Source organism: Chrysemys picta, chromosome 4 (assembly GCF_011386835.1).
Source record: "Chrysemys picta bellii isolate R12L10 chromosome 4, ASM1138683v2, whole genome shotgun sequence".
Classification (NCBI taxonomy): Eukaryota; Metazoa; Chordata; order Testudines; family Emydidae; genus Chrysemys; species Chrysemys picta.
The window spans coordinates 132,367,101-132,393,399 of record NC_088794.1 but is presented as its reverse complement, the minus strand read 5'-3'; the positions used below and the strand labels follow the sequence as shown (position 1 = coordinate 132,393,399).

General features: G+C 44.0%; 1 protein-coding gene across 5 annotated transcripts in view; it reads left to right on the top strand.

Moving 5' to 3' along the window:
- BEGAIN (brain enriched guanylate kinase associated) overlaps positions 1 to 26,299 on the top strand; it is a 479,190-nt gene that overhangs the window by 180,623 nt on the left and 272,268 nt on the right. For all 5 annotated transcript variants that reach the window (XM_065595725.1, XM_065595716.1, XM_065595719.1 and 2 more), the window contains exon 2: positions 16,813 to 16,895. The gene's annotated coding sequence lies outside the window, so the exon portion shown is untranslated. The remainder of the gene's footprint in view (positions 1 to 16,812; positions 16,896 to 26,299) is intronic.

Sequence of the window (26,299 nt, the reverse complement as noted above, 5' to 3'; positions counted from 1 at the left end):
ATTTATGTTAATAGAGATAAACAGACAGGAGAATGTTGCCTGATTTCAGGACATTAATATTATTGTTTATATAATATGGGTTATAGGAGCTGCCAATTAATCTGATCAGAAGATAATAAAGGTTCTTTTCCCAGAATCAGGCTACACAGAGTTTTGCAAGGACCCTTGGCATGTATGACGAGGACACTCACACTGAGAACAAGATTCAGCCTTAAAGACTTTTATGGAGATAAATGGAATAATAATCAAAAGGAAAAGTAATCAATCAGAATTACAAAGGAAATAATATTGTTCTAGAGGTACATGTGTGATATACTATAAAACTTTCTAGATTAACTTACTGACCCCCTTCCTTGATAACCTGGTGGTAAGAGACAAAGGACCAGCCTGGCCTCTGGCGTGCCAAAGAGTCTGATGGTCCAGGTTCCTCAGTTCTCGAGTGGGAGGTGCAGAACTTAGGAGAAGCTAGAGAGCTAAAAGCTATAGAAAGATGATAGAGGCTAACTTAATGCCTGACTAAAACTAACTAACATGGTGGTGCCCCTATTATAGACCCTGAGAACTATGTGCCCATCTTCCTTGTCCAAACAATTTCCTCACCCACAAAATATCAGGGCACGCTTACTCTATAGGCTGGCATGTTCATATGTATTAATGACCATTGGCTCAGTCTCATATCTGTCATTTCTGGCCTAACCAGTTATTTCCATGTTCTTTGTTGTGTATGTAGTAAGTTTAAAGAAGGCATGAACTTAGGTATCCATCTATCTATGCCAAAGACCTAACTTGCTTTATCTCATCATTTTTCTAGGGTAAAGGTTCCGAACATATGTTTGCTAACTTGCTTTAGCGCAACATACAGTATGTGGCCTGTAGGTTCCTTGCATTATGGCCAAAAATACTCTGATACCAATCTGTAAATCTATCATAATAAAACAATCAAACCCATAAGAAAATGTATATTACGGAGGCTAGCCCTATGAGCTACACATTAGAGATCAGCCCTCTATTAACAGTGAGAGACCAATGGAAAAAGGGTTCATGTAACATTTTGATAACTTGTCATAAAAGCACAAGGGAGGCAGATCCTCAACTGGGGTAAGTTGTTATAGCTCCAATGGGGCTATGGTAGTTTGCACCAGATGAAGAGATGCACCTAGATGATGTTATATTTTCCTAGGCTCAAAGTGCCCCAAAACGCATGTGTGAGTGCACATGCAGCCGTCAAGTTAGAACAGTGACACAAATTCCGGTCAATATCGTTCTTCTGTTGAAAGAAAGTCTCTTCGCTCAAATGATTTTTCTCCATACTTGTTTGTAAAAAGCCTATTTGAACCAGTTTATAGTCTGTAGGACTGACCTCCAATGCTGACAATGTCATAAATTAGGTTTGCAAGCACCATAAGGATCAGAAATACTAAGGGGACATAAAAAATTCATTTTTAAATATACTTTGCAGTTCATGCAGTTAGGTGCAACTTATTTTTTAAATTCCCTTTTCTATTCAGGATTCATTTTACTTGACATAGAAGTTCTTGTTTTATGCTTGTGGGAGTTGAGTCTTATAAATAATAGAATTTCACTTGTTTTGGCTTTCAGGAAAGGTGGGGATTGCAGTTTTATAAATTCCACTATGTATTCAGTTTTAAGCAAGATATACTTGGCCAAATTTAGCTCTGGTATAAACAGGTGTAGCGACACTGAATTCAGTAGGGTTGCACCTCTTGACACCTGGGCTGAATTTGGCCTAAATTGCTTAAATTCATGTCAGTATCTCTGTATTAGCAGCCTAGGATTATGATTTCTCAAGAAAGTACAATGGAACACTATAGCATGGTTCTTTGTTCTGAATTCTGTTTCTTCCCAGCTGCTGCTGGAACACTGGCATAGTGATAACACTGGGCAGCCTTATCCTTTATTTTAAATTCCTTGCAGACACAATGATCCTTCAACAAGTCTAGTCTGAAATCTGTGAACACCGAAAAAGTGAATGGAAAAGCAATTCAGAAGTTATTACATACAACTGCTACAATGTTCATTGATGAACCTTGGGCCTGATCCCCGGCCAGTATAAATCAAGCCTAGCTCCACTGAATCAATGGACAACAATATGAATGTATTATACAGACACTGCTTTGTGCCCATTGACAGTCCACTGACAGATTGAGAACATTAAAATGGTCTCACTTGCTCTTGTCTGTCCTTAGCAGCATCAGTATGGAAGCTGACTCCTTATTAGGACCCACTACTAGGCCGCCTCTAGTTGTTCTGGAATCAATGGAGTGAGGCAAATTCAAGGGGTAATATCTGCAACTGGCGTACACAGACAAGAGGAACCAAGTTAGCTCTAAACCATACCCTAGATCTGAACACGTGGGTTTGGAGAAAGTTTGTATCTTAATCTGCATCTAAACTTGGCTCATTGTCTAATTGAAAAATCAAAGGGCTCTCTTTGGGTCTGGTCAGTAGACACACAAGGTCGCTGTTTTGTGCTGAATAAGTCTTCCGTTTGGGGATAAAATAGCCAAGAAAGGGCTAGAGAAAGGAAGCATTTGCCTGGAAGCATGAGAGGATTCTAGGAGTTTTTCCAGAGAATGACATATAGAGTTCATTGACATGAGAAGTAAAATGCCATGAGTAAATGTTACTCTTTTTTTTTTAATAGAATGCAAGCGGCAGAGAGTAGAAAACTCAGTTATCTGTGGATTTGTTTTGGCCAGTTCTATGAATCTGCTAAGGCTCCCAGGCTGGAGGTCCAGGAGGGCAATCCAATATCTAAAATAGGGCCATTCCCCAGTGGGGCACAATAACTTTTGAAACACACAAGTTAAGATATTGTGCAGCACCAGCTAAAGCAAACATCTAAGTTTCTCCTAAAAAGTGATCTTAACTTAGCAGTAATCCAAAGCAGCAGACTTCCAAAGTATTAGCAGGGAGACAATTTGCATATTAATGGTAGAGACCATCTAAAAGAAGACCATCTCCAAACAGAAGCCTATATTTTCATAAGTGACTGGTGATTTGGGGTTCCCTGACTGAGACAATTTAAAGTATAGATCTGATTTCCAAAAAGTGATGAGCATTCCCCCATAAAAATCAGGCCCCTTTTGAGACATCTCAAGTTGGACACAAAAAATTGGGCACTCCTGAAAATTTAGGCTCTAATGGGGTCAGAGTAGCATCTGGAAAATACATGTATAATGTTCTTGTTTAAAGTATACTTTAAAAGTCTTTCTATAGTCCTCCAGGAATGTGTTTGATATTCTTGGAAATTCACTGTTCTTCTTCATTCCTATGAGAAGCAGAAAGGGCAGATGACTGAAGGGTGAAAGTAACTCTCATTTTAGCAAGGCATATTTTCATGAAAAGAATGCCATGCTGAGGAGAACATTAGAACAAGGGAAATAATACGTATTGTCATCATTACTTGACCTTTCTGGCACCACCTGTGCACACAAACAGATATACTTCACTGTGAAGAGGTTTGCGGTGGCAATTTTGGAGCAGTGCTGGCACAGAGGGATGGCTTGTCCTATAAAATATGTCCGTTTTGAAGAAAAGTAGACCTCATTGGTTAGCATCAAAAACATCTAGTCATACATTGGTAGGTACCATGCATTGTACACTGTGGGCCTGAGTGTAGGGAGGACAGAATGAACTGATCCTGAAATCACCTCAGGTAGATCTACTGCCCTTGGTATTGACATGACTCCCAGCTCTCCTCTCACAGCTACATAGCAGTTACTCTGTGCCAAGTGACCTTTAGAACCAACCAAACAAAAGTGTTTTTATGGTCCCATAAGAATCATTCCCTACCCTCAGGCCTGGTGAGTCAGGTGGAGAACTGTACTACTGTAGGGAAAGTCATAATGAAAACAAGGAACATCCTTAACTGTCTAATCTAGTAATTGAGCTAACTACAGGTCTGTTGCATCTTAGGCGCATTTAATATGTGCGATTTCAGCTTTATGTGGTCGGCAAAAACAAAAAACAAAACAAAACAAAAAGAGAAAAATAACAATTTAAATACTGTTTCTGTAGTGCGGACGATTCCGCCCGCCATTACACTCAATGTAATTTTGACTATACGCGATTTTCACTTTAGGCGCTGACTGCGGAACCTAACCCCAGCGTAAGATGAGACAGACCTGTACTGGGGTTTACCTGGAAATATTCAAGCATGCATTTCAATTTTAAAGAACAACTGAAGGGAGCATTATAAAAGGGGAAAACAGCAATGTAGCTGCTTCTCTAACGTATGCATCTAGCATCTCTGCTTAAAATTAATGGCATATTAACTTAGTTAATCATTTAACCCAAAAGTTAGATACACCCCTTGGTATTTAATACATGCAAATCCCATATTCTTGACCACACCAGGAGGGTCCAGATGTCAAGTCCCTTTTCAAAATTACTGGTTTGAAAAATATTGTTGATGTTACTTTGATAGATTCAGGCTTTCAGGAGGATTGAAAACTGCTTTAGATTATATTGCTTTGCATAGATTCTTCAGCAACAGGTGCTACAGAAACAATTTACCTAACTACATACATCACGAAGGGAGGGTCTGTCCATCTCTGTACATGCACACATATACTTTACTTCTTGGCCTGTACTATTAAGGTCTTAATGGCATCTGAGGTTCCAGAATGCTAAGAATACTGTAGTAAACCCAGGGCATAATTGAGGGGCACAGTAATCTAAAGTTTTTTTTTTTTTGGCTGGCATTTTCAAAGAAGCTTAAGGGAGTTAGTTGCCCAAGATCCATTAAGATTCAATAGGAGCTGGGCACCTGCTGGCTCCTTTGAATATTCCTGCTTTAAACATTTAATTAAATAAAGGCACTTTCACAGAGAGTAGGTGTGTCCCTTGAAGTCTGGCCCCAGAACTATAAGAATTTGGGAAAGTTATTTTTGGTGTACTGACTTTTCTGGGCTTTGGTTAGTCATTTGCTGGCTGTAAATTTGCCAGTCCAGAAGTGCTGTTGGATTGAGAAATCTCAAAGAAATGAACTAAAGGCAATTAAATGCCATGTGTGTGTGTGTGTTCTGGGCCTACAAATTTCCCTTTCATTCTCCCTCAGGGAGGAGATGTTAATCAGTCTCTGATAAATAAGACTAATAATACAGATTTCATTTTCCTTTCGCCCTACTTAATAAAAATAGAACCTCCTCCGGAGCTTAACAGCAAACACATGAATATCTGGCTATAAACATTGTGTAGCCCCAGGCAGAGTTTTCCACCCCAAGCCTGAAGGCCAGGCAGCATGTGTTGTCCCCCAGCAAGCCTCGAGAGCCTAAAACACTGGCGAGCTGGGCCTTGTAGCTCCCTTGATGCATCATTAAGTTGAGGTCTGAATCTAGTCACACTGACAGATTCCATCTTCACCCTCAGGACAATAAACCTTTGTGATGATCCAAAATTCACACTCTGAGATCTAACCAGTCTGATTCTGATTATCAAAATCATTCAAGCTTCATATCACAATCTTACCACGTTTGGGGAGGGGGGAGGAATCTTTCTCTCTCACACACACAGTTTTATTTTTGACCCATTTTGCTGGTTTGTGCCTACTAGCTATTCTGGTTTGTGTAGCAAATACAGATCCTTCACAAACTGATTAATAAAAAGTACATTTTCTTCCTTACCCCCATGTAAGCCCACCCACACTTCTTTTACAAAAAGCAGACCGAGATCTTGTTTCTTCACTCTGAGTTTTTTTGCAGCCTATCTGCTGTCAGCACCCATCTGCCTCTTCCCCATGTTGATTCCAACATTTTTATAGCTATGAGCCAAAGAAATATTGCTTGGGAAACATCATCTGGCTTGGCAAAACTTAATTTATTTATGAAAGGTCTAATCTAGATTCAATTTAGCTAACTTTTAAAAAAAAATGGAAGGAGAAACACCTGAAATAAAACAAAATATGCCCCAATATAATTTGGGGGTGGGAGTCGAACAAAATATTTTGTTTGACCAGAAACAAAAATTGGTGGCGGGTGGGAGGAGAGGAGGAGGGGAGGGTCATTTTGTTAAGGAAAACCAAAACTAAAACAAAAAAATCTTTTTCAGTTGATACCAAACTGATTTTTTTCCAGCTTGTTGGGTTCGGCCCCCTGAACTGAAGTCACTTATTTGCTCAGCTCTGATTTCAAGTTCTTTCTATGGCTGTAGTCTTACAGCATGCATTTGCCTTCCACTTGGCTATCCACTGGCTTTTTCAGTTCTCCTGAACTGAGATAAAGAACATTTGGTGGGTCATCATTTCTCCGATTTCCAATGTAACCAGTAGATCCAAGCAGTATAGTTCATTGACATACTCAAGGTCATAGGGTTGGGAGCAGGGTGCTAGAACAATTTATACAGTGGGGATGCTGAGAGCCATTGAACCAAACTGTAAACCCTGTATATAATGGAAATCACTTCAAGCCAGGGGGTGTGATAGCACCTCCCACACTCCTAGTTCCAGCACCTATGGTTGGGAGGGTCTGGATTAAGGAACAGGCACCTAAGCCCATGACTAGAGTCCCAGCTCCTAGGGTCACATGATGAGACCATAATCTTGGCTTTCATTTTAAAAAATACTTATGCTTCTAGTCCCCATAGTTGCAAAGAAAAAGTTGAAAGTGAGTCTTGAGTTGAACCAATGCAACAGGGTCTGCCCAAATCTGCAGAGAACCTGCAAAAATAGCTCAGAGAAGTGAGCTACCCCATGCATCTTACTGGGCTGTTATCTCTAAACCCCACCTCACTACCCAGCAAAGGGCTGCGGGTGTAGGTATAGGGTTGGGGCTCATTGCTGCCACTCCATCATAGATTTGCAGGGCGCGCACACACACACACAATCCTGTGCTTAGCTGAGTGAGGACTAAGTCCTCTCTTCAAGAAAAGACAATAGACCTCCTGAAGACAGAGAATGGAGACCCTGGCCTGCCCAAGAGAGGCAACAGCAGGTCTTAAACCAGTCCATCAGACAGTATGGGAAAGCAGCCCCTTCTTCTGCCACCCCAATGAAGGGCTTGCCATGGTGTGCAGGTGAGGATACGAGGCTCCATGTGCAGCTCATATTACCTTAATCCAAATATTGGGCTCAAGAAGCCTTCTCCCGTTCATACCCTGCACATAGCATCAGGCACTCGCCACCCCACGCTTGCTTGAGAGAAAGCAGTTTCCCAAGAGCTGATGGAGCTGGTCAGGTGCTCAGCAGAGCACCTGTGTTAGTGGAGTAGCAATGGATAGTGGTCGCCCTCTTTGCAGAGGAGCTCTGGAAGGGACTGTATCCACTGGAGGCATGACTTCTCTTTTGCTTCCACTGGGTCAGTGTACCTCAGCATTGCCCCTCATTCGGGGCTGCCCTTAGCAGGAACTGTGCTCTTAATTATTACATACCTACATTGCCTCTGGCTGCACTCGGAAGGCTTTTACCATACATCATGTGTAAAATATATTCTGTTACTCAAATAGGTATACGCACATGCCTGACACAATACCAGTTAATTCTCTTTTTTACCATTGCAGTCAGCTTCTGCACTACACAGCCAGGGATCTGATACAGTCCATCTTCCTGATTACCCATGGTTCATGTCATTTCTCGTTATTTTAAAATTACTTGCATAACTTTATAAGTTTTCATGGCACCCTCCAAATCGAAGTCAGTGGATTTGCACTGGCATTTCCTTCACACCTGCTGCACATGGTCACTAGACTGCACAATCCGGGCTGAACTCTGAGGTTTCATTGACTTCATGAAGGATGTAAGGATCTCAGGAAATGGCCCAAAAGTTTGGTTTATGAGTGTCATGTTTTAAAGATAGGATGTAGGAAATAGATTGAAAGTGAACATCATTCTCCCTTCTAATTCTCCCTTTTCCACCTGTGTCCCCCAGTGCCCATCAAGGCTTTCTTCCTGCAGATCTATGACTGGAGCTCAAATGCAGCATTCCATGTGAAACCTATGGTCTGTATCTTAATTTGATCGAACGAACCACTGTCTCAGTGGGGTTTATGTGCTTGCTCTCTGTCTGAATGCCAATTGGGACTAGAATCTATTTATGTCCTTAATTCATACCAAAATGTCATTATTAAAAAAAACAAAACACACACACACACTTTTCTCCCAGGGCTCCTTCCAAGCTGATCTTGGCTCCTTTGTAATGATTTTAATTGACTGCTTTAGAACAGGACCGGAATAGAATGATCAGTGATGGTGGTGATTACACACTCACTGATTGCATGTAGGAACAGTCTTGTATTTGCTCATTTAATAAGGAAGCAATATATCGATACCAAAATGAGACAAAAACAAGTGTGATATGCAAAAATGGACGTCACAATGAGCCACCTGGTAAAGGCTCGTTACCCCTTCAAAGTGGAGGTTTCTAGCCTCATTTTCCTGTGATTGAGAGCTCCAGAATTTGCTTTGCTATGTCAGTTTTCAAATCAATAACTCCTTTTACTGGCAAGAGATACAGGAAGATCTATTTTGGTAAAATATGGTATTGTTACTCGTTTTCACCTGAGCTGCTAGCCAAAAATTCATGGTCCAGTAGGTTTTTTTTCCAGTTAGAAGAAAGTGGTGAGTCTGTTTTGTTTGTTTTTGGGAGAGGGGGGGTTGAATACAGTTTTGTTTATTTACAAAGAATTTACAAAGTCCTGTGCCTCCAAACACAGAAGGAATCAAATAGCAGGAAACAGGTTATTTGTTCAGAGCCTCCGGAACACACTTTTCAGCCTGCACCCCGACCCAAAAAACTTCTCCTCAGGCTTCTTGCAGGGTCATACATCATGCTTTCATTTTGTTGCTCCTTCAAGCTATCTGTGTCTCTCTTGTTCTCTCTATTCTGCCTTCCCTCACCTGCACACTGGCCAGGTCTACACTGCAGACCTATATTGGTATATCCATGTCGCACAGATGAATTCCACACCCCTAAGCAACATAATTATACCGACCTAGGCTCCCCTCCCCATGTAGACAGTGCAATGTCAACTGTGGAGTAACTATGCCAACGGGAGACGGTCTCCTGGTGGTGTACGGAGAGTTTTCCCTTAAGCGCTGCAACTGCGTCGATGCAGCCTTTTAAGTGTAAAGCAGCCCACCCTTACCTGAACAATACACAACAAAGCCCATCCATGCACTCATTCCAAAACTCCTGGGTGAGGCTATCCTCACAGCTATTTAATTGATGGACGTGTTCACACTTATCAATCTCAAAAAAGTTTTAACTCATCGCATATGGTTTAACCAGCTTATAACAATATTGTTTAGAGTCAGATTTTCAAAAGAACTCAGAATGCTCTTTTGAAAACGTAGGCCATGAATGTCATAATGATTGCTATTGGGTACTTCACACTTTTGGGGGGGGGGGAAATAGCCCCAGCTGTGAATAAAAACAAAATCAAACAGATCTTGAGCTCTTTTGGAAATCTGACTTTTCACATACATTCGCTTCTAGAGCCTTGGTCTGAAATAGCCTCAAATCAGATGACCTTCAGGAAGTGCAAGGCTCATTCCCCTTCCCCCTCCCCGCAGCATTTGAAAATGGAGAATTATAACTTTAATTGTAAGGATGTCGAATTGTTTGAAAGGTAGGTGGGGAATTTGTGGTAGGTCAGCTCAGAATGTTGTGTTTAGTATGCACTTTTAAGCTATGCACATTAAGGACACCTACCGCATGTGAATAGGCACCCTTTTAAGCATGTTTATAATTTTAAATAAAATAAGTAGACTATATGGATAGGAACATTTTAAAAATACAGTTAAAATAAGTGGTTCACACTGAGTATTTAAACTAAATGTTCTTATACAGCACTTCTGTCATGGAGTTTTAAACAGGGGGTTTTGAGAAAAAAATCAGCAAGAGAAATGGATGGCATGTCATATTACTGATGCTTTTCACAAAGCTACAAGCTACACTCATATATAGACCTTTTTTTGAGTAACAAAAATGGGCAAATGCAAGAATGGATTTCCAGCTGGCTTCAGAAGTAGTCTAATTTCAGAATTTTTCAAATTTTGCTATGCCACAGAACCCATCCAGAGTACTTTTTAAGATCATGATCTAAAGATTAAAAATACCCCTTAAGATTTAGTAAGAGTCATAGCAAATATAGGGAGGGTCAATTGACCTCCAGTTTTGCAGACCCAGTTTTTCCCCTTACTTGCACCCATTTTGTAGACATATAATGCTGTTTGTACACAGAAATGGACTAATCCTGCACAGGACTGAGCAAACACACCTCCCACTGAAGCCAATGTCTATTTTACCAATTGAAGCCAATGGCAGGGACGGCTGTATGGTTTTTGCCGCCCCAAGCACGGCAGTCAGGCGGCTTTCGGCGGCATGCCTGCAGGCGGTCCACTGGTCACGCAGATTCGGCGGCATAGACTCATAGACTTTAAGGTCAGAAGGGACCATTATGATCATCTAGTCTGACCTCCTGCACAACGCAGGCCACAGAATCTCACCCACCCACTCCTGTAATAAACCCCTAACCTATGTCTGAGTTATTGAAGTCCTCAAATCGTGGTTTAAAGACCTGAAGGTGCAGAGAATCCTCCAGCAAGTGACCTGTGCCCCACGCTGCAGAGGAAGGCGAAAAACCTCCAGGGCCTCTGCCAATCTGCCCTGGAGGAAAATTCCTTCCCGACCCCAAATACGGCAATCAGCTAAACACTGAGCATGTGGGCAAGACTCACCAGCCAGCACCCAGGAAAGAATTCTCTGTAGTAACTCAGATCCCACCCCATCAACATCCCATCACAGGCTGGCGGGAGGTTCGCCATTGCCGCACCTTCAGCATCCCCACCGCCGAATTGCAGCCAAAACTGCGGGACCAGCGGACCTTCCGCAGGCATGCCGCCGAACGCAGCCTGACTGCGCTGGTGCCTGGAGCCGCCCCTGCAATGCCCAAACTCCAGTTGCCTTGAATTGGGCCCTTTCCCAGTTTTCAGTGCTCAGCAGCTGCTCGGCACCTTTCAGGATAAGGCCAAAAATGAGCCACTGGGCTTGACTGACGGGCAGAAATGACTCTGCATCAGCAAAATGGGTATGTGCAGGTGAATGCGAGAGCATAGAATTGGAGGTTGGGGCTGACCATTTGGCCTGGAAGATATTAATATTCTTTATTTATGCAGAAGCAACACATGACTCTTGATGGGGGGGGGCACCATTTAAAGGTTCTGGGGGGGGGGAACATGACTACCCCACGCATCACCTCTGGTCCCTTTCCCATTCCCCCTGCGCTTCCCAGACCTGCTCCAAGCCAGCACCACCTTGCCCCCACTCCTCTCACAGCTCCTTTCCCACTTCTCCCATCACTGAGAGAGTGGCACAGGCCAGAGCAGGCTTCTGCCACCTACTGCCAGGCATCGGTAACTGCGATTGCGAGCAAGGAAGGGACAGGACTCAGCAGGCTTCCCTATTCCCCCTCTGGTTAAGCTGAGCTGCCAGCCCAGTCTCTCTTCCCTGCTCCGTTCGCCACCCAGTGGTGCCCAGCAGGAGCACTAGGTGCTGGTGCCTTTCCCAGGCACATCCCCCTCAGCCACACTCAGCCTGACTCCCAACCTGGTAGAAATCAGGGGGGACACGTGACCCCATGTGCCCCCCCATGCATCACCTCTGATTGGCTGTAAAAAAAATTGCCAAACTATAGCTGAACAGACCGAGAAATGGTGACTCCAGTGCTAATTCTGGGATACCCGTTCCAAAAATATTTTAAAAGAAGTATTGCTTGGCATGTTCCTTGCTAATTCTGAGATGCATATTCTTCTAGCGTCACTCAAAATAAAGTTAGGTTCATATTACTAACCAGGGGAGAAAAACAAACGGGGAAAGAATGACTAACGAGGCAAGATGCTCATCCTGCTAATTTGATCTGTAAAAGAGCATGGAGAGAATTAGCGCAATTTCACTACTTTTCTCTTATTTTTAGCAGCAGTTCAATGGACAAATGGGCCCCCAGGTCTGTGGCGGTGGAGTCGGTGTCCCTAGTCTCAAGCGGCTCCCCGCACTGCAGTGTGCAGCAGTCCCGGGGTGATGGGGCAGAGGCAGAGCAACTGCCTCTTTACAGATGCTGTGGTCTTTTTAAGAAGATGGTGGGGGAGGAATAAAGAAGAGCACCCTGGAGAAGAAGTGACCCCCCAATTCTTAAGAAATCATCATCCCCATGTTTAGATTAAGTATTTCAATTGCAGCAGCATGCAACAGTAGTGTGCATTCATCAAGAAGTGCCGCTACATGGATGGCAACACTACGGGCACCAAAAGCTTCGGTGGCGTGATATAATTTCCAATGATGGACATAGACTGACTGTCTAGCCAGACCATCTTAAGGACTGACCTGAAGACGGTTGCAGAGGGTGTGCTTGACCTGTAAAGAGGCTACGTCCCTTTGGGATTCGCCAGGATGATTATGAGCACCAGCTGAAGACAGTCCCTGCCCTGAATAGCGCCCATCACATCAGCGTTTGCACATATTTATCCCGCTACTTACACGGCAATCTTCAGAGTTGGTTTAGCTCACAAGGATACCTTTCAATGGTCCACTGCTATTGCATCTTCACATTTCCCCATTTCCCCCATTCACCTCCCAGCACCGTTTCTTGTCCTATTGATGAGAAACTATGGCCTGCTTGTCCATCCTGGCTTACAGATGTGCTGCTAGACTTGCTTAATTAGCATATTCAAATCACTGTTTTTGACCTCATTCCCATACAAGCCACCCGTTCACCATTTCTGTTTCTATAGATCCCCACTTATGTCTTAAAAAGAAAACACACACACCCCAACGTAGGTTTGGTTCCTTGCCAAATGTTTTCATGCAACATAAAAAGCATCTTTCAGCCTCCATGTCAGTGTTCTTCCATACCTCCTCCACTCCAAGTATTACATCTGCTGCTATAAAAATCATTCTTTCTACATTTCTAAGCTAGTCCTCAGAATTGCTTCACCTCTTTGTGCCCACCCATCAGTTAAGTTTTACATCACAAATAAAGCATCCATTGGCTCCAAGCAACTCTTATTTCAATGCCTGGCAGTCATGAGCCTCCTGCTGACTTAGGGGGGGACACAGCTTCTGCCCTGTGCCCCTAAGTATCTGATGCCCCACTCCCCACACACAAACCCTCACTCAATCCTCATTCAGGCAAAAGTTCCAACTGACATCTGTCCATTTGTCCCTCTCAGCAGGAGTCAATGTAAAGACAAGCTCTCTAAGGCCTACTATTATGAATCCTTAGTACATTTCTATTTAACAGTATTTGGTATACGGGGACTTCAATCTCAAAGCTGCTTAATCTGATTGCAACTGTGGCAGCATGGCATGGGGAAGAGATCAACAGAAGCTCTTGAACTCTATCCCTCTCATGATAAAAATGAAGGGGCTGCTGGCAGAGTGCTGTCTGTACAGGCCCCTTTCCTTTGGAATGCTCTGCATCTCCAAGGGCTGAAATAACCCAAATGTGCTGACCTTCTGGGACATACTGTAAAGCCAACCGGTTTGAATGGGCATTGGCAACATGGGGTAGCATGGCTGTAATCAGAGCCAGACGTTGATTTAGAACTTCTGGGCAAGATTCTTTCCTGTGCCTAAGCTCCACACTCTGCAGGAGGTGGAGGTGAGAGAGAAGCTGGTTATAGCTGTTTGATTCTCAGTCCAGATCCAACCTTGATTACACTTAGAGAAACCTCCAGGCTGCTCTAAATTGCACCATTGGTATAGGCTTGGCACAGTGGAACTCTGGTCTGCCACATGACCCCCAACCCACCCACATAGCCTCTATGCTGGGCTGTGAGTGAAGATGCACAGGCACAGGGCCCAGCTGCAGCCCACTTGCCTAGCAGAATTTGTTTCGGTCACAGGAGAGCTTCCTGCTGGTTTATTTACCAGCTGAGCAGCACAAATAGACTGTAAAGCAGAGATTCTGCCCTTATGATTCTTACTTAGGCCTTGACTGTGCCTATTAACCCAGACCCTGAGTAGGGGGCAGTGTCGAGTTACAATACCCCAGGAGCAACACCAGAAAGTGTACCTCAGCTAGCTAAGTTCTCTCCAGTGCTGCTCCTTGGTAATGGTGGTGGTGTGGGTCATTGGGTGAGAATGGACACGCTTGGGTCCAAGACACTCAGGTTATTAATTCAAACCTTTATTTTAACCAAAAAAATTCCTTTCCAATACAATTACTGTGAAAATAAGAACAACAGACATGCAGAAAACAATAAGGAGCAGGAGCAGCAGAGGGTCATGATGGATTTCTCCTACGAAACTCTGACTACCCCTTACACGCTATCACATTTTATTACATGTTCAAATTACATATTCATTAGTTCTCTTCCAATCACCATTCAGTATCATGAATATTAAGTATCTTATAAAACGAGGAGTCCTTGTTAGTTTATTTGTTAGTCTCTAAGATGCCACAAGGACTCCTCGTTTGTTTTGCTGATACAGACTCACACGTCTACCACTCTGAAATAAGTATCTTATTTAACTCATAATATCTACACATGAAATGTAATTGGCACAATCTTTTGCTGTCCAAGCTATTTCCATGTCATTATTCCTTTTTTCTGATTGGTTTATTACCACTGATTATGCACTAATTGTGCACATCTGACCAGGTCACTGTGACATGTTTCTCTGCACAGGAACTTTTTGCCTGTTTTTCTCTAATTGGCTCTTGGCAGCACATTTGGAGATCTTCAATTTAAACACATCCTCTGTCTTATACAGCTGTTACAAACAAGTTTACCGAATAACAAGATCACTTAAGATAACATTTTGCTCATGTCAAGCAACCTGCAAATTAGGCCAAATATTGACTTGGTATGTCCAAACTTATGCATGATCCTTATAACAATTCTCACTAGGGTCATCAATCCGCTCCATCCATTAGAATGGAGCTAAATGCTTCCCATTGCCACCAGCATATCACCCCTTCTCCATAGGTCAGTGCAAGAGGGCCTTCATTCTGTCTTGATTCCCCGTCCCACTGATCCCCCATTTTTACCAGCTTGCTTTCTTCAGTGAGGGCAGGGATTCGTATAATAAAATATCAATGTGCTGCTGAAAGTAAGGAAGAGGGGTAATGGGGCTTCTGACTCACAACTGTGTGGATGAGCAAGGGCACCTCACGGTCTATCCTTTTGCACACCAACCTGCAAGCCCATAGCAGTCTGCAAAGATAGCAACATTTGGATGTCATTTTGCACTAGGTATTGGAGTTAATTTTCCTATTCAGTGACTCTGTCATTTTGTAAAATGTGCACAATATGCATCCTCATTTATTATAAAAAAGAGAGTAGGCAGATTAAAAGGGGGGGGGGGCAGAGTCATCTTAGTTAGCATTTCGTGGCAAAAGAAAACCTTCAAGTGTTTGTGAATCATTCCTTAGCTAATCATACTCTGCTAGATATCATAAAGAAAACAATTTAGATGTTTGTTCTTTGGAGCATCATGAATATTAATGGAAGAACAATATAATTTGCCCATTATTGGAACCGAACAGCTCTTTCCCATTAAAAAGCTTGTATAAAGCTAAAATATTGCTTTCAGAGGATTCAAGATACTATACTAATCTGGTCCAGATCTGGACATGGGTGGTGCATTAACCTCCCGGCCCTGCCCCTTCCATCCGAGGTCCTGCCTCACCCCTTCTGCCGCCCTGCATCATGGCCAGAGAAGCCCCAGTCAAAATGCCCTGACCCCGGGGCTGCCAGCCTGCCCCGAGCACTGGCCTAACCCCTAAGATACCCCTGGCTGCTCCTGGGCCGCTGGCCAGCCCAAGCCACCCCGGGTCCAAGTCCCCCAATGGCCCAAGTCTCGAGCTCCAGGCTGCTGGCCCAAGCTGAGCCCCCACCGGCTTCTGGGGAGAGGGAGAGCAAGGGCGGGGCCTCAAGCTGGAGTGTGTGCGAGGGCCACAGCCTGGGTTAGGGGAGGGTACGATACCCACTGCCCATGGACATACATATAGAGACAGACCATAATATTAGTTAATACTTTGGAGACCAAATTCAATTTTAAAAATAAAATGTCAGTGATCACTTCTGATGTCAGTAGATACTGACCAAGTCATGTAATAGGGGTAATTATATTTGGCACCCTGTCCCAGGCCATGAGAATGTGGCCAGGAAATAAAGTTTGGGTCCAAGATTTTCAAAAAAATGGCTAGTGATTTTGAGTGTCCCAACCTGTGACACATTTAAAGGTGCCTGATTTTCTGATAGGTGAGAACAGAGAATATTGCAAAGTATGTGATAGCTGAGATGGGGGAAAGGAGTGTATCTTTCATCATAATCTGCAGCAGAGGGGAAGGAGGGTGGGTAGTGGCATACAGATAGGGACCACACATCTTGAAGAACCTACAATTACAGGTAAATAACCTGCATTTCTTCTTTCAGTGATGGTCCCTATGTGTATATCACACATGGGAGATTAGCAAGCAGCAGTCAAACAGGAGCAGGGTGCAAGGATGCAGAAGTGATGGCTGACTGCAATACTGCTGTTCCCACAGCTGTTTGTGTAGAAGACTTGGCCAGACTCTAATGTCTTGTTAAGTTGTGTAAGTAGCTACAGGTAGCTGCTCTACATATCTCTAGTAGAGGTAAGTCTCTCAGAGATGCAGCAGAGGTTGTCTCTGCTCTGGTGGAATGAGCCCTCACCCCTTCTGGGGGAGGAATGCGGGCCAGTTGGTAGCAAAAGACAACATAGCCAGACACCCATTTAGAAAGTCTCTGTGCAGATATAGTTTGACCCATTGGTCTCTCTTCAATGGAAACAAATAGTTTAGGTGTCTAATTGCTTTTGTTCTTTGTAGATAAAAAGCCAGTGTTCTTTGGACATCAAGAGAACAAAGCTGTCTCTCCTCGTCAGAGGCATGCAGTTTTGGAAAAAATATTGGTAAGTGGATGGTAAGTGGCATGAGAAATTCAAATTACTTTAGGGATGAATTTCAGGTGGGGGCAAAGACATACCGTTTCTCTATGGAAGGTAGTATATGACAGGTCTGACATGAATGCTCCCAGCTCACTGACTCTTCTTGCTAATGCTATAGTGGCTAGGAAGGCATCTTTCATTGACAGATGTGACAACAAACATGTGGCTAAAGATTCAAAGGGAGTTTTGGTGAGAGACAAAAGAATAAGACTGAGGTCCCATTGAAGTGTTGGCTTCACCAATGGTGGGAAGAATCTAATAAGTCCCATCAGGAATCTAGTCATCATGAGATGAATGAAGATAGTACTTTTTCATCCCCCTATCAATGACCAAGCTAAGTGCTGCTAAATGAACTCGTAGGGAACTAATAGAAAGATCCAATGTCTTAAGGGTAAGCAGATATTCTAAAATGGCAGGGATCCCAGTGAACTCTGGAGATAACTGGTGTTGTGACCAAGAGGAAAAGCACTTCCAATTAGCTCAATAGCATCACCTGGTAGAGTCCTTCCTGGTTTGGTTGTGGATGGATTGAATCATTCTGGAACATGAATGCTCTACATCTGATGCCCATCCAAATAACAGGCCTTGAGTTACAGTAGTCCCAGGTTGGGGTGCCTGAAGATGCTATTCTGTTGCATTAGCAGGTCCAGAAATGGTCAGATGATAATGGGGTGAAAATCTCAATAGGCCCATGAACCAGAACTGTCTCAGGCAGTTAGGCATGATGAGGATGACTCGAATCCTGTCATGAAAGATTTTCCATGGGGCCTGTTGTATTAGTGGGATGGGAGGGAAAGCATACATGAGGTGATCCCTCCATGGTAACCGAAAGGCATCTCCCTTTGAGCGCTGCCTAGAGATCCTCTGAAGCAATACAGGAGACATTTTCACCGGTGAGGTGAAAAGGTGCCAAATGAATAAAGACTTTGTTCAGGATGTAAGCTATGATTCTATGAATCCTGACTCTCCCATTCATGGTCCATGAAAAAAAAAAGTCTGCTGAGACTGTCTACTGTGTAGTTCTGTACACTTGGTAAGTATGCTGTGGAAAGAGTTATGTGATGACTGATATAGCAGTTCAAGAGGTTGACTTGCTTGACACACAGAGGGAGGAATTTTGTTCCCCCTTGCTTGTTTATATAGAAGACAGTCATCAGACTGTCTGACATTATCTGGATATGTTGAGAGCAGATGAGTGGGAGGAAGGCATTGCAGGCCTGACAGACAGCTCTTAGTTTCCAGTAAATTGATATGCATCCTGGGCTCCTGGAGAGTCCAGATGCCTTGTGCAGTATGATCATCCATATGAACTCCCCAACCCAAGAGGGATGCATCAGTAATGATAGTCACCTCAGATGTAGGTGTGGGGGAAAGAGCTCCCACTCAAACTTTCTGTGCACCAGATGAAAGAGGCCACGGACAGAATTCCTATCTTGGCACTGATGTTGACTTTTTTCCTGGTGAGTAGATGGATGGGAGCCTGCCAAATGTCATCACATGTGTGCATGAGGCCATGCGGCTGAGGAAGGAAAGGCAAGTTCTGACTGAAGTCTGAGGTCTGAGGGTCACCTGTTTTATGAGATAGCCCATGTCATGGAATCCCTCAGTAGGTAGATAGGCTTTTGCTGTATTCAAGTTCAAGGTCGCTCTTATGAAGTTTATGGACCTTGTTGGGGTAAAAGTGACCTTTTTGTGGTTGATGCAAATTCCCAGAGAAGGTAATAGATGTAGGAGAAATCAGGTTGCCAACTGGACTTTCTTATATGATCTGCCTGTCAGAAGCCAGTTGTCGAGGTATGGGAAGACAATAAGCCTGTTTCTTCTCATCCAAGCTGCCATCACTGAAAAAGACCTTTGTAAAGACCATAGCTATCCCAAATGGAAGGACTCAGTTGGTAATGCTCTTGACCAAGGAGGAACCCGAGGAACCTTCTGTGGGCTGGGTGAATGTCTATATGAAACTATAATATGCCTTTCATGTCAAGAGCCACAAACCATGTGCCCTCTTCCAGGAAGGGCAATTATTTTTGCCAGTGTGACCATGTGGAATTTTAATTTTCAGATGACTATATTTAGATGGCATAGGTTAAAAATCTGTCTCCATTCTAAGTAGTAAGGGGAGTAGAATCCTTTCCCTGGATGTTGAGGTGGAACTCTTTCTATGGCTCCCGGTGGAGAAAGGAATTCACTTCCTAATGCAGAACTTCCTGAGATTCTGAAAGGGAACCAGGAAGAGGTTTCTTGGTAGGGATTGACAGAATGACAGTAGTGAATAATTTTCAGCACCCATCTGTCTGTTGTTAAAGCACTTCAGTTGTGGGCAAATTGGGTATGGTGGCCTCCAAAAAAAACTGAGGAGCAGGATGATGTGGCATCAATAAAGGGATGAAGGTCTTGATAGTTCCATCAAAAGAAATTCTTGGTTGTGGGTTAGAGTGAGGCATGGCAGTGGATGGCATAAGAGCTGTATACCTGGGCCTTTGTACCCTCTGTTGTTTGTGTGGTAGTTCTTGGGAGTTTTGGTGGTAAAATTGTTGAGGAGGTGGTCTTGCTCTTTATACCCTAGCCCCTAAGAGGAATCATTACAAGCTGGGATAGATACCAAGAGAACAAAGCATTATCCTTGAGTCCTTGAGAAAGGAGAGAGATTCATCCAGTCGTTTCATTGAACAGGTTAACTGAATCAAAGAGCAGATCTCTGCACCTCTCTAGGAAAACCTCAGGATTGTAACCAAGAATCTCTCTTCATGACAAAGGCTACAATCAACCCTCTGGATACAGAGTCTGCAACATCTACTGCAGCCTGGAGAGAGGAATAAAAACTCTGCCCCCTTAGATGCAACAAAGTAGCACTTCTCAGCCCTCTTTAGGGTGAGAGCACAAGAAGCATGAGTATGCCACACATTTCTAGCTGGAACCAGATGACCTCATTGATTGGAAGTGCCACTTGACTAGGACCCAAGGGTTGCAAGATGTGCAGAAATCTATTTTGGGACTCCTGAACCTGTTACAGCTGATTCTGGAGCTCAGACACCACTCCTGATAGTGACTGTAGTCAAAAGGTAGAGCTGGTGAAGATGGGATAACGGCCTCATCTGGTAAAGTCAAATAAATTGCTCCCAGAACTGTCAGATCTGGCTCAACTTTGACTTCCGCATACTCTGATGAAGCCAGTTGGTGTTGACCAGGAGATGGCAAGTAAGACTCATGTACTGATCCTGGGTGCCTGGTAGGGATTCCAAGGGCCCCAATAACTCAAGTATGAGTGATCAACAGGCTGACAAGCACCTCATGGAACTGGTTACCACCTGCCTCTTGAAAAGTCATATCTAGTCAGAGGACAGAACCCCAATCTCTTAGGGCTTCTGTCCAGACCCATTTCTGTCCAACAGTGCAGGGGCTCTTCTGGAATCTCTGACTCATTGGATGAGAAAGCTGGAACCCAAACTAATGGCAGAACTGATGGTACCAATGGTTGGGTATCCAGACTCACAGGTGGGAGAGGAGAGCATCTCTGTGTCCTCTGAATAGCTTCCTCCTCTGGAGTAACTAAGTCTCAGAATAAAGGCAGACCTGAGGGGAGTGAGAACAGGGGAGAGCAAAAATGTCCTCCAGAGAGACATAGGTTTTGGACTGCCCCAGGGTACTGGATGAGTCAGTTGGTGGAACCGTTGGATCCGGTCACAGAAACTCCCTGGTCACAGTAGAAGTCTGATACCTCTAGTGCTGTGACAATGTTGGCACGTGGTCTGATCTGGACGTCGAAGGGAGAGGAGGTGGGTGTCTATCTTTCAGTTTGTTTATCAGAACTGACTGATCCATGCTCCTTTGTGCAACTTAAAGAAGTAGGCCTGAGTAAACTTCCTCTGTAGGACTCATGTGTGAAGACTCTCCCAACTTTGTAGGAGTCAGGGAGGGATCTCTTTCATTCAGAGCAGCTTTGGAAGAAGATTATTTTTCTCTATGCTTGTGAGAGTGCTCCTTACACTCATGAGAAGCCTTCCCGTTATACATGCAAACTTAGCCTTGACTCCTGATCTCATGTTCAGGAGGATCCTGCCTGTTGATTGAGGATGATGTACAGGGGGTCTCCCCAACCCAGATTTGATTGGGGCCTCATGACCTTCTCCATTAGATTGTTTTTTTAAGTCTCAGCTCTTGACCCTCATGTGCTCTGGGAGGGAAGGAGGGGCAAATGCTTTACTTGGCCAAGATGTGAACCTCACCTAGGCAGTAGAGGCAGCACTGGGGTTGGCACTCACTGAAAAGGAGCGGGGGCAGGAAAAGCCATTCTTGAAGCCCAGGATTCTGGGCATAATCCTACCTTCCTGGGAAGATTTCACCAAGGCAGGGGTAAAAAACAACTAACTGACTAACTACACTAATATTTAAGACTAGGAGAGTAAAATACTAAAACTGTATACAATATGTTTACAGATTGAATCACTGGAAGGACAAAGTTGTGGATACAGAAGATTCCGACTCAGACCATGCAGTGGTAAAAAGGAACTGGAGAGGCTCTGGTCTACACTGCCCATTATACCCTCAGTTCAGAGTATGGGTGGAACAACCGAGCATACTGTTTACTAAAAATCTCCAGACTCAGGGGCATGCATACCCACATGGGGACCATCACTCAAAGAAGAACATCTTCCCTCTAGTTTTGTTCTCAGAACCATTTTAGATCACATTTTCTAAAAAAACTTCAAAAACAGACTCCAACAAGAGACTGCTGAGCTGGAATTGATATGCAAACTAGACACAATCAACTCAGGATTGAATAAGGACTGGGAATGGCTAAGCCATTACAAACATTGAATCTATCTCCCCTTGTAAGTATTCTCACACTTCTTATCAAACTGTCTGTACTGGGCTAGCTTGATTATCACTTCAAAGGTTTTTTTTCTCTTACTTAATTGGCCTCTCAGAGTTGGTAAGACAACTCCCACCTGTTTATGCTCTCTGTATGTGTGTATATATATCTCCTCAATATTTATTCCACTCTGTATGCATCCGAAGAAGTGGGCTGTAGTCCACGAAAGCTTATGCTCTAATAAATTTGTTAGTCTCTAAGGTGCCACAAGTACTCCTGTTCTTTTTATTTTCTAAAAAAGTTCAACATGACAGAGACACCTAAAGTGTGGCAGAGCTATAAGCAACTGAAACCAGAGTCTTATAATGGGAAGTGTCGATCAACCTTAATACTAATCGGTGGTGCTACCAGCTCTGCCAACAGCACTATATATTTGAGAACCAAGGAATTACTGCTGTTAAAGCAGAGATTACCTAGGCTACTGTATGTCAACTTAAATACAAAGCTTTAGGTGAGAATTCTGTTTTTGCTGCTGACAGTTAGAGGTAAGACTGGGCATTGCAGTTTTTCTATCTTAACAAATATTATATATAAAGTAACATCAAAATGTTTCTTCAAACCAACTGCCTGAAAACAAATATACGCCTCCTGTTCTACATAATGCCTTCACCACAGCATAGCAATTACCGTCAAGTTAATTCAGCTCTAAGAATCCAAGTGTTAGCATCGAGGAATGTATATAGTCCAATTTCTTTCTCCAATGATATTGTGAAAGGGCCAACATAGCATTCTCTGCCAGTGTCAAAAAAAAATAGTCATAAATGAATAACAAAACATAGGATCTCTAATTGGACACTAGAGTATTGAGCTTTTAATGACAGCCCATGTTACAGAGCCAACCAGGAATAACTTGAACCTTTAAGTAGCTGCTCAGGACAATGTTTGCATACCAATGATATTTAATGTAGTAGTTCAAGAGATGCTATAATGACAGCATCAGAATTCAGGCTCCAGGGAATCCTCAATTTTGCTAGCATGTAAATAATACATCACACCTACATGTTCTATAATAGATTACAGAAAAAAATTATAATTTCATATTTTCCAGATGTTTTCACCCACTGAGTTTTCTTGTGGTCATAGCACAAGCTTTCTCTGCCAACTCTGGGTTGAGGTGGAGCAGTCAGACAGGCAAAACTAATGCCATTTGGCCCTGCCTGAATGGTGAATACCAGCAACAAATGGCAAAAACATCATAGAACCATGGGTTAGCAGGGACTGCAAGGGTCATCTAGTCTAACTAATCCTGCCAAGGTGCCAAGGATTTGTTGTGTCTAAACCATCCAAGACTGATGGCACTCCAGCCTCCTTTTGAAAACCTCCAGGGAAGGAGCTTCCACGACCACCCAGGGCAATCTGTTTGTCCTAATCCTAAAACTTTTTGGTACCATCAGCATCTCCCAGCCAGGGCCGGCTCCAAGTTTTTTGCTGCCCCAAGCAAATATTTTTCTGTGCCCTCCAGCCCCGCCCCAACTGCGCCCCTTCCCCACCCCATTCCAACCCCTTCCCCAAATCCCCAGCCCTGCCTCCTCCCTGGGAGGAAGGGGAGAGAAGTGGAGTGGTGGCGCATTCGGGAGAGGAGGCGGAGGTGAGCTGGGGGGGGGGAGCAGTTCCTTTGCCCCCCCCGGGGTTACTTCCTGTGGCCCTCCCTGAACCCCCCACCGCCGCAGCTCACCTCCGCTCAGGGCCGGCTCCCAGATTTTTGCACCCCAAGTTTAAAAAAAAAAAAGGAGCTGGAGTGCCGCCCCTTGGAAAGTGCCGCCCCAAGCACATGCTTGGACCTCTGGTGCTTAGAGCCGGCCCTGCTCCCAGCCAATCTAGAAGGGGAGCTAATAGCACTCTTTTTCAATCATCCCACAATAAGAGTTTTACGTGCAATAATCCTCTGCCATAACACCTAGCCCACTTTTCCTGTATGTATTAAGGCAAACTGAGGCCTGAGGCACACTGCAGCACAGGCCCCTCACGCTGCAGCTCCACCCTGAACTTTTGAGTGATGGTGACTCAGGGGCCCCTCTCACCCCAGAGAAGCAGGATAAGTGGCATGAGCTTTCTTTTCCCTCCCAGGAGTAGCAGCAGGGCCCTCCTCCCCTCAAGGGAGTCAGGGCCAGTAATGTTAGTCAGCCGCGGGGGTGAGAGGTCCCAGCACTCACCCAATCAGCCAGTACCTGCTTGGGTGGATGGGTAGATGGATGGATAGATGGACAGACCAGCCTACTGCCTTCCTCTTCTCTCATAAGTCAGGGGGAGGGGGGAAGCTGCCCTGAACAGTGGGGTCTAGAGTTAACATCCCATTGAGATGAATGAGAGTTTATATAATAGCTGTTGTATGAGGCTGTCCACAGACTCAGGTAGACATCACTGCATCAATTACATTAAAGTCATATCACTGAGCTTTTCAACCCCAAGAAAGTCCAGGTGTTGATAACTCCACATCCATGTAGCTCTTTTCCAGTCTTGCAAATAGCTTATTGTTTCAGTGTCATTGTAGGACTGTCAAGAATAAGAAAGATTAGTGCCCAGCTATGCATCTTGTATTGGATAAATAAAGCATGATCATTTGTAAATGCAAGCTGAGAGCATGTATAGCCACTTTTGGTAAAGTTTTACAGCAAGAATACCAAACATAATCCCCTCCTAAGTGTCCTAGGATAAAATCCCACTCCCCTCCTGTTAGTTTTCAAACACTAGGGTTGCCAACTTTGTAATATATAAAAACTGGACACTCCAGCAGGAGTGCCAGAACCTCCCCTGCCCTGCCCTGCCTCTGCCCCACCTTGTCCCTCCCCCCCCCAAAGCCCCACCCCCACGCTCGGTCCTCTTTCCCTCTCCACCCATCGCTCACTGTTCTTCCCCTCTCCCCAGGAAGAGCTGGAGCTGGAGCTGCCCAATGCAGGTAGGAGGTGGCCCCGGCTGAGTAGGGATTGGCATGGGTGATGACTCACTGCCTCCCCAGGTCCCCCACCTGCAGTAACCGGACTTCGGGGTCCGGTCAGTAGATATGACCGGACACCGTCAGGTCCCCTTTTTGACTGGACTTTCCGGTTGAAAACCGGACACCTGGCCACCCTACCCAAGAAATCAATCATGCATTTTCAGTCTAGGTTACGTTGATCTTTAAATTAAATAGAGCACAAATGTACAAAACCCTTGATCTTGAACTGAGTCATAGCACGGTGTCTGAACTGGCAAGCAGGGAAACAAAGTTTGTAATTGCAGCACACAGCAATTCAGTTATAATATCTTCCCCTACATTTGCAAAGCTCTGTCTAGCCACTTTCCTCTTTCTAGCCATAATGGGAAGCATTTCCTCAAGCCAAAAAGAAAGTTTTAAAGTAATAGCTTAAAATAAAGCTAGATAACCATTTTCACTCTATAGCAGTATCATTGTTGCCTGGCCTTTCGGTTGTCTTCTTCAAATCAAGGAAGGTGGAGTTTTAAGTGCTGCTCTTGTTCCAAGGAATTCATGTTCCGAGGACTGAATTTCACCATATTGCAGCCCCCCATCATGAGCTGTCATTACCAAACCATCATCACGATGTCAGATTTTCTGTCAGCATTTGTATCATCAACAGCACCGTCTGGATAAAAATTATCCATATTTGAAGCTATGTCTGTCAAATCATCTATTTTTTCAACGTACAGCCAGCCTTGCTCATCGGTGAGTAACTGCTTTCCCAGCTGCACTGAAAATGCATCCTGAATAAACATTGGAAGGAAGACAGCTTGGATACCTGACAATGATTTTAATCATGGCAGGTCCTTTTTTCTCTTCCAAAGCCAGGGTGTAAAGAGATCTTCCCATACTGCTGGTATTTCATTGTCATGTAAAAAGCCTGCTGAACCTTTGTTCTGTGCTGGAGGACATGACAGAATCATTCTATAAAGGAGGATGCTAGAGTTTGTCCTCTTGCAGTTGCTTGCTTGGGAATCAGACACTAAAAACAATGCACATTTACATGGCATATCTGATCCATAGATCTCAAAGCACTTTGCAGATTAAGAGCCCTCATCCCCATTTTAAAGATGGGATAATTCATTAACCCTGGGTCACACAGCTAGTCAGTGACAGAGTCAGGAAAAGGACCAGAGCTCTCTGCCAAAGTTTGTAATAGAATTTGCATGAACGAGAAGCCCAGACCCAAATACCTCCAAACTTTGGAGGCGGGGGGGTACTATACAGGATACAGATCCAGGCCAGAATTCCAGTCTGTGGCAGCAGTGTCAGACCAAAAGCAAACTACACAACTACACTTGGGACCCTGTCTTGATTTCATTGAAATTAATGGAAGCAGAATTGGGCACTTGTCTACGTCCAAAGATTCAAAGATTCTGAACATCCCCAGTTCCCATTGACCTTAGTGGGAGTTAAGAATATTCAGCTCATTTTAGAATCAGAGCTTAAACTTGTTCCTGTGAGATGGATTCGGATACTCTAACTCATGTTTCACAGTACTGCCTTATACCACCAATAGCCCCAGGCATGTGTGAGTAC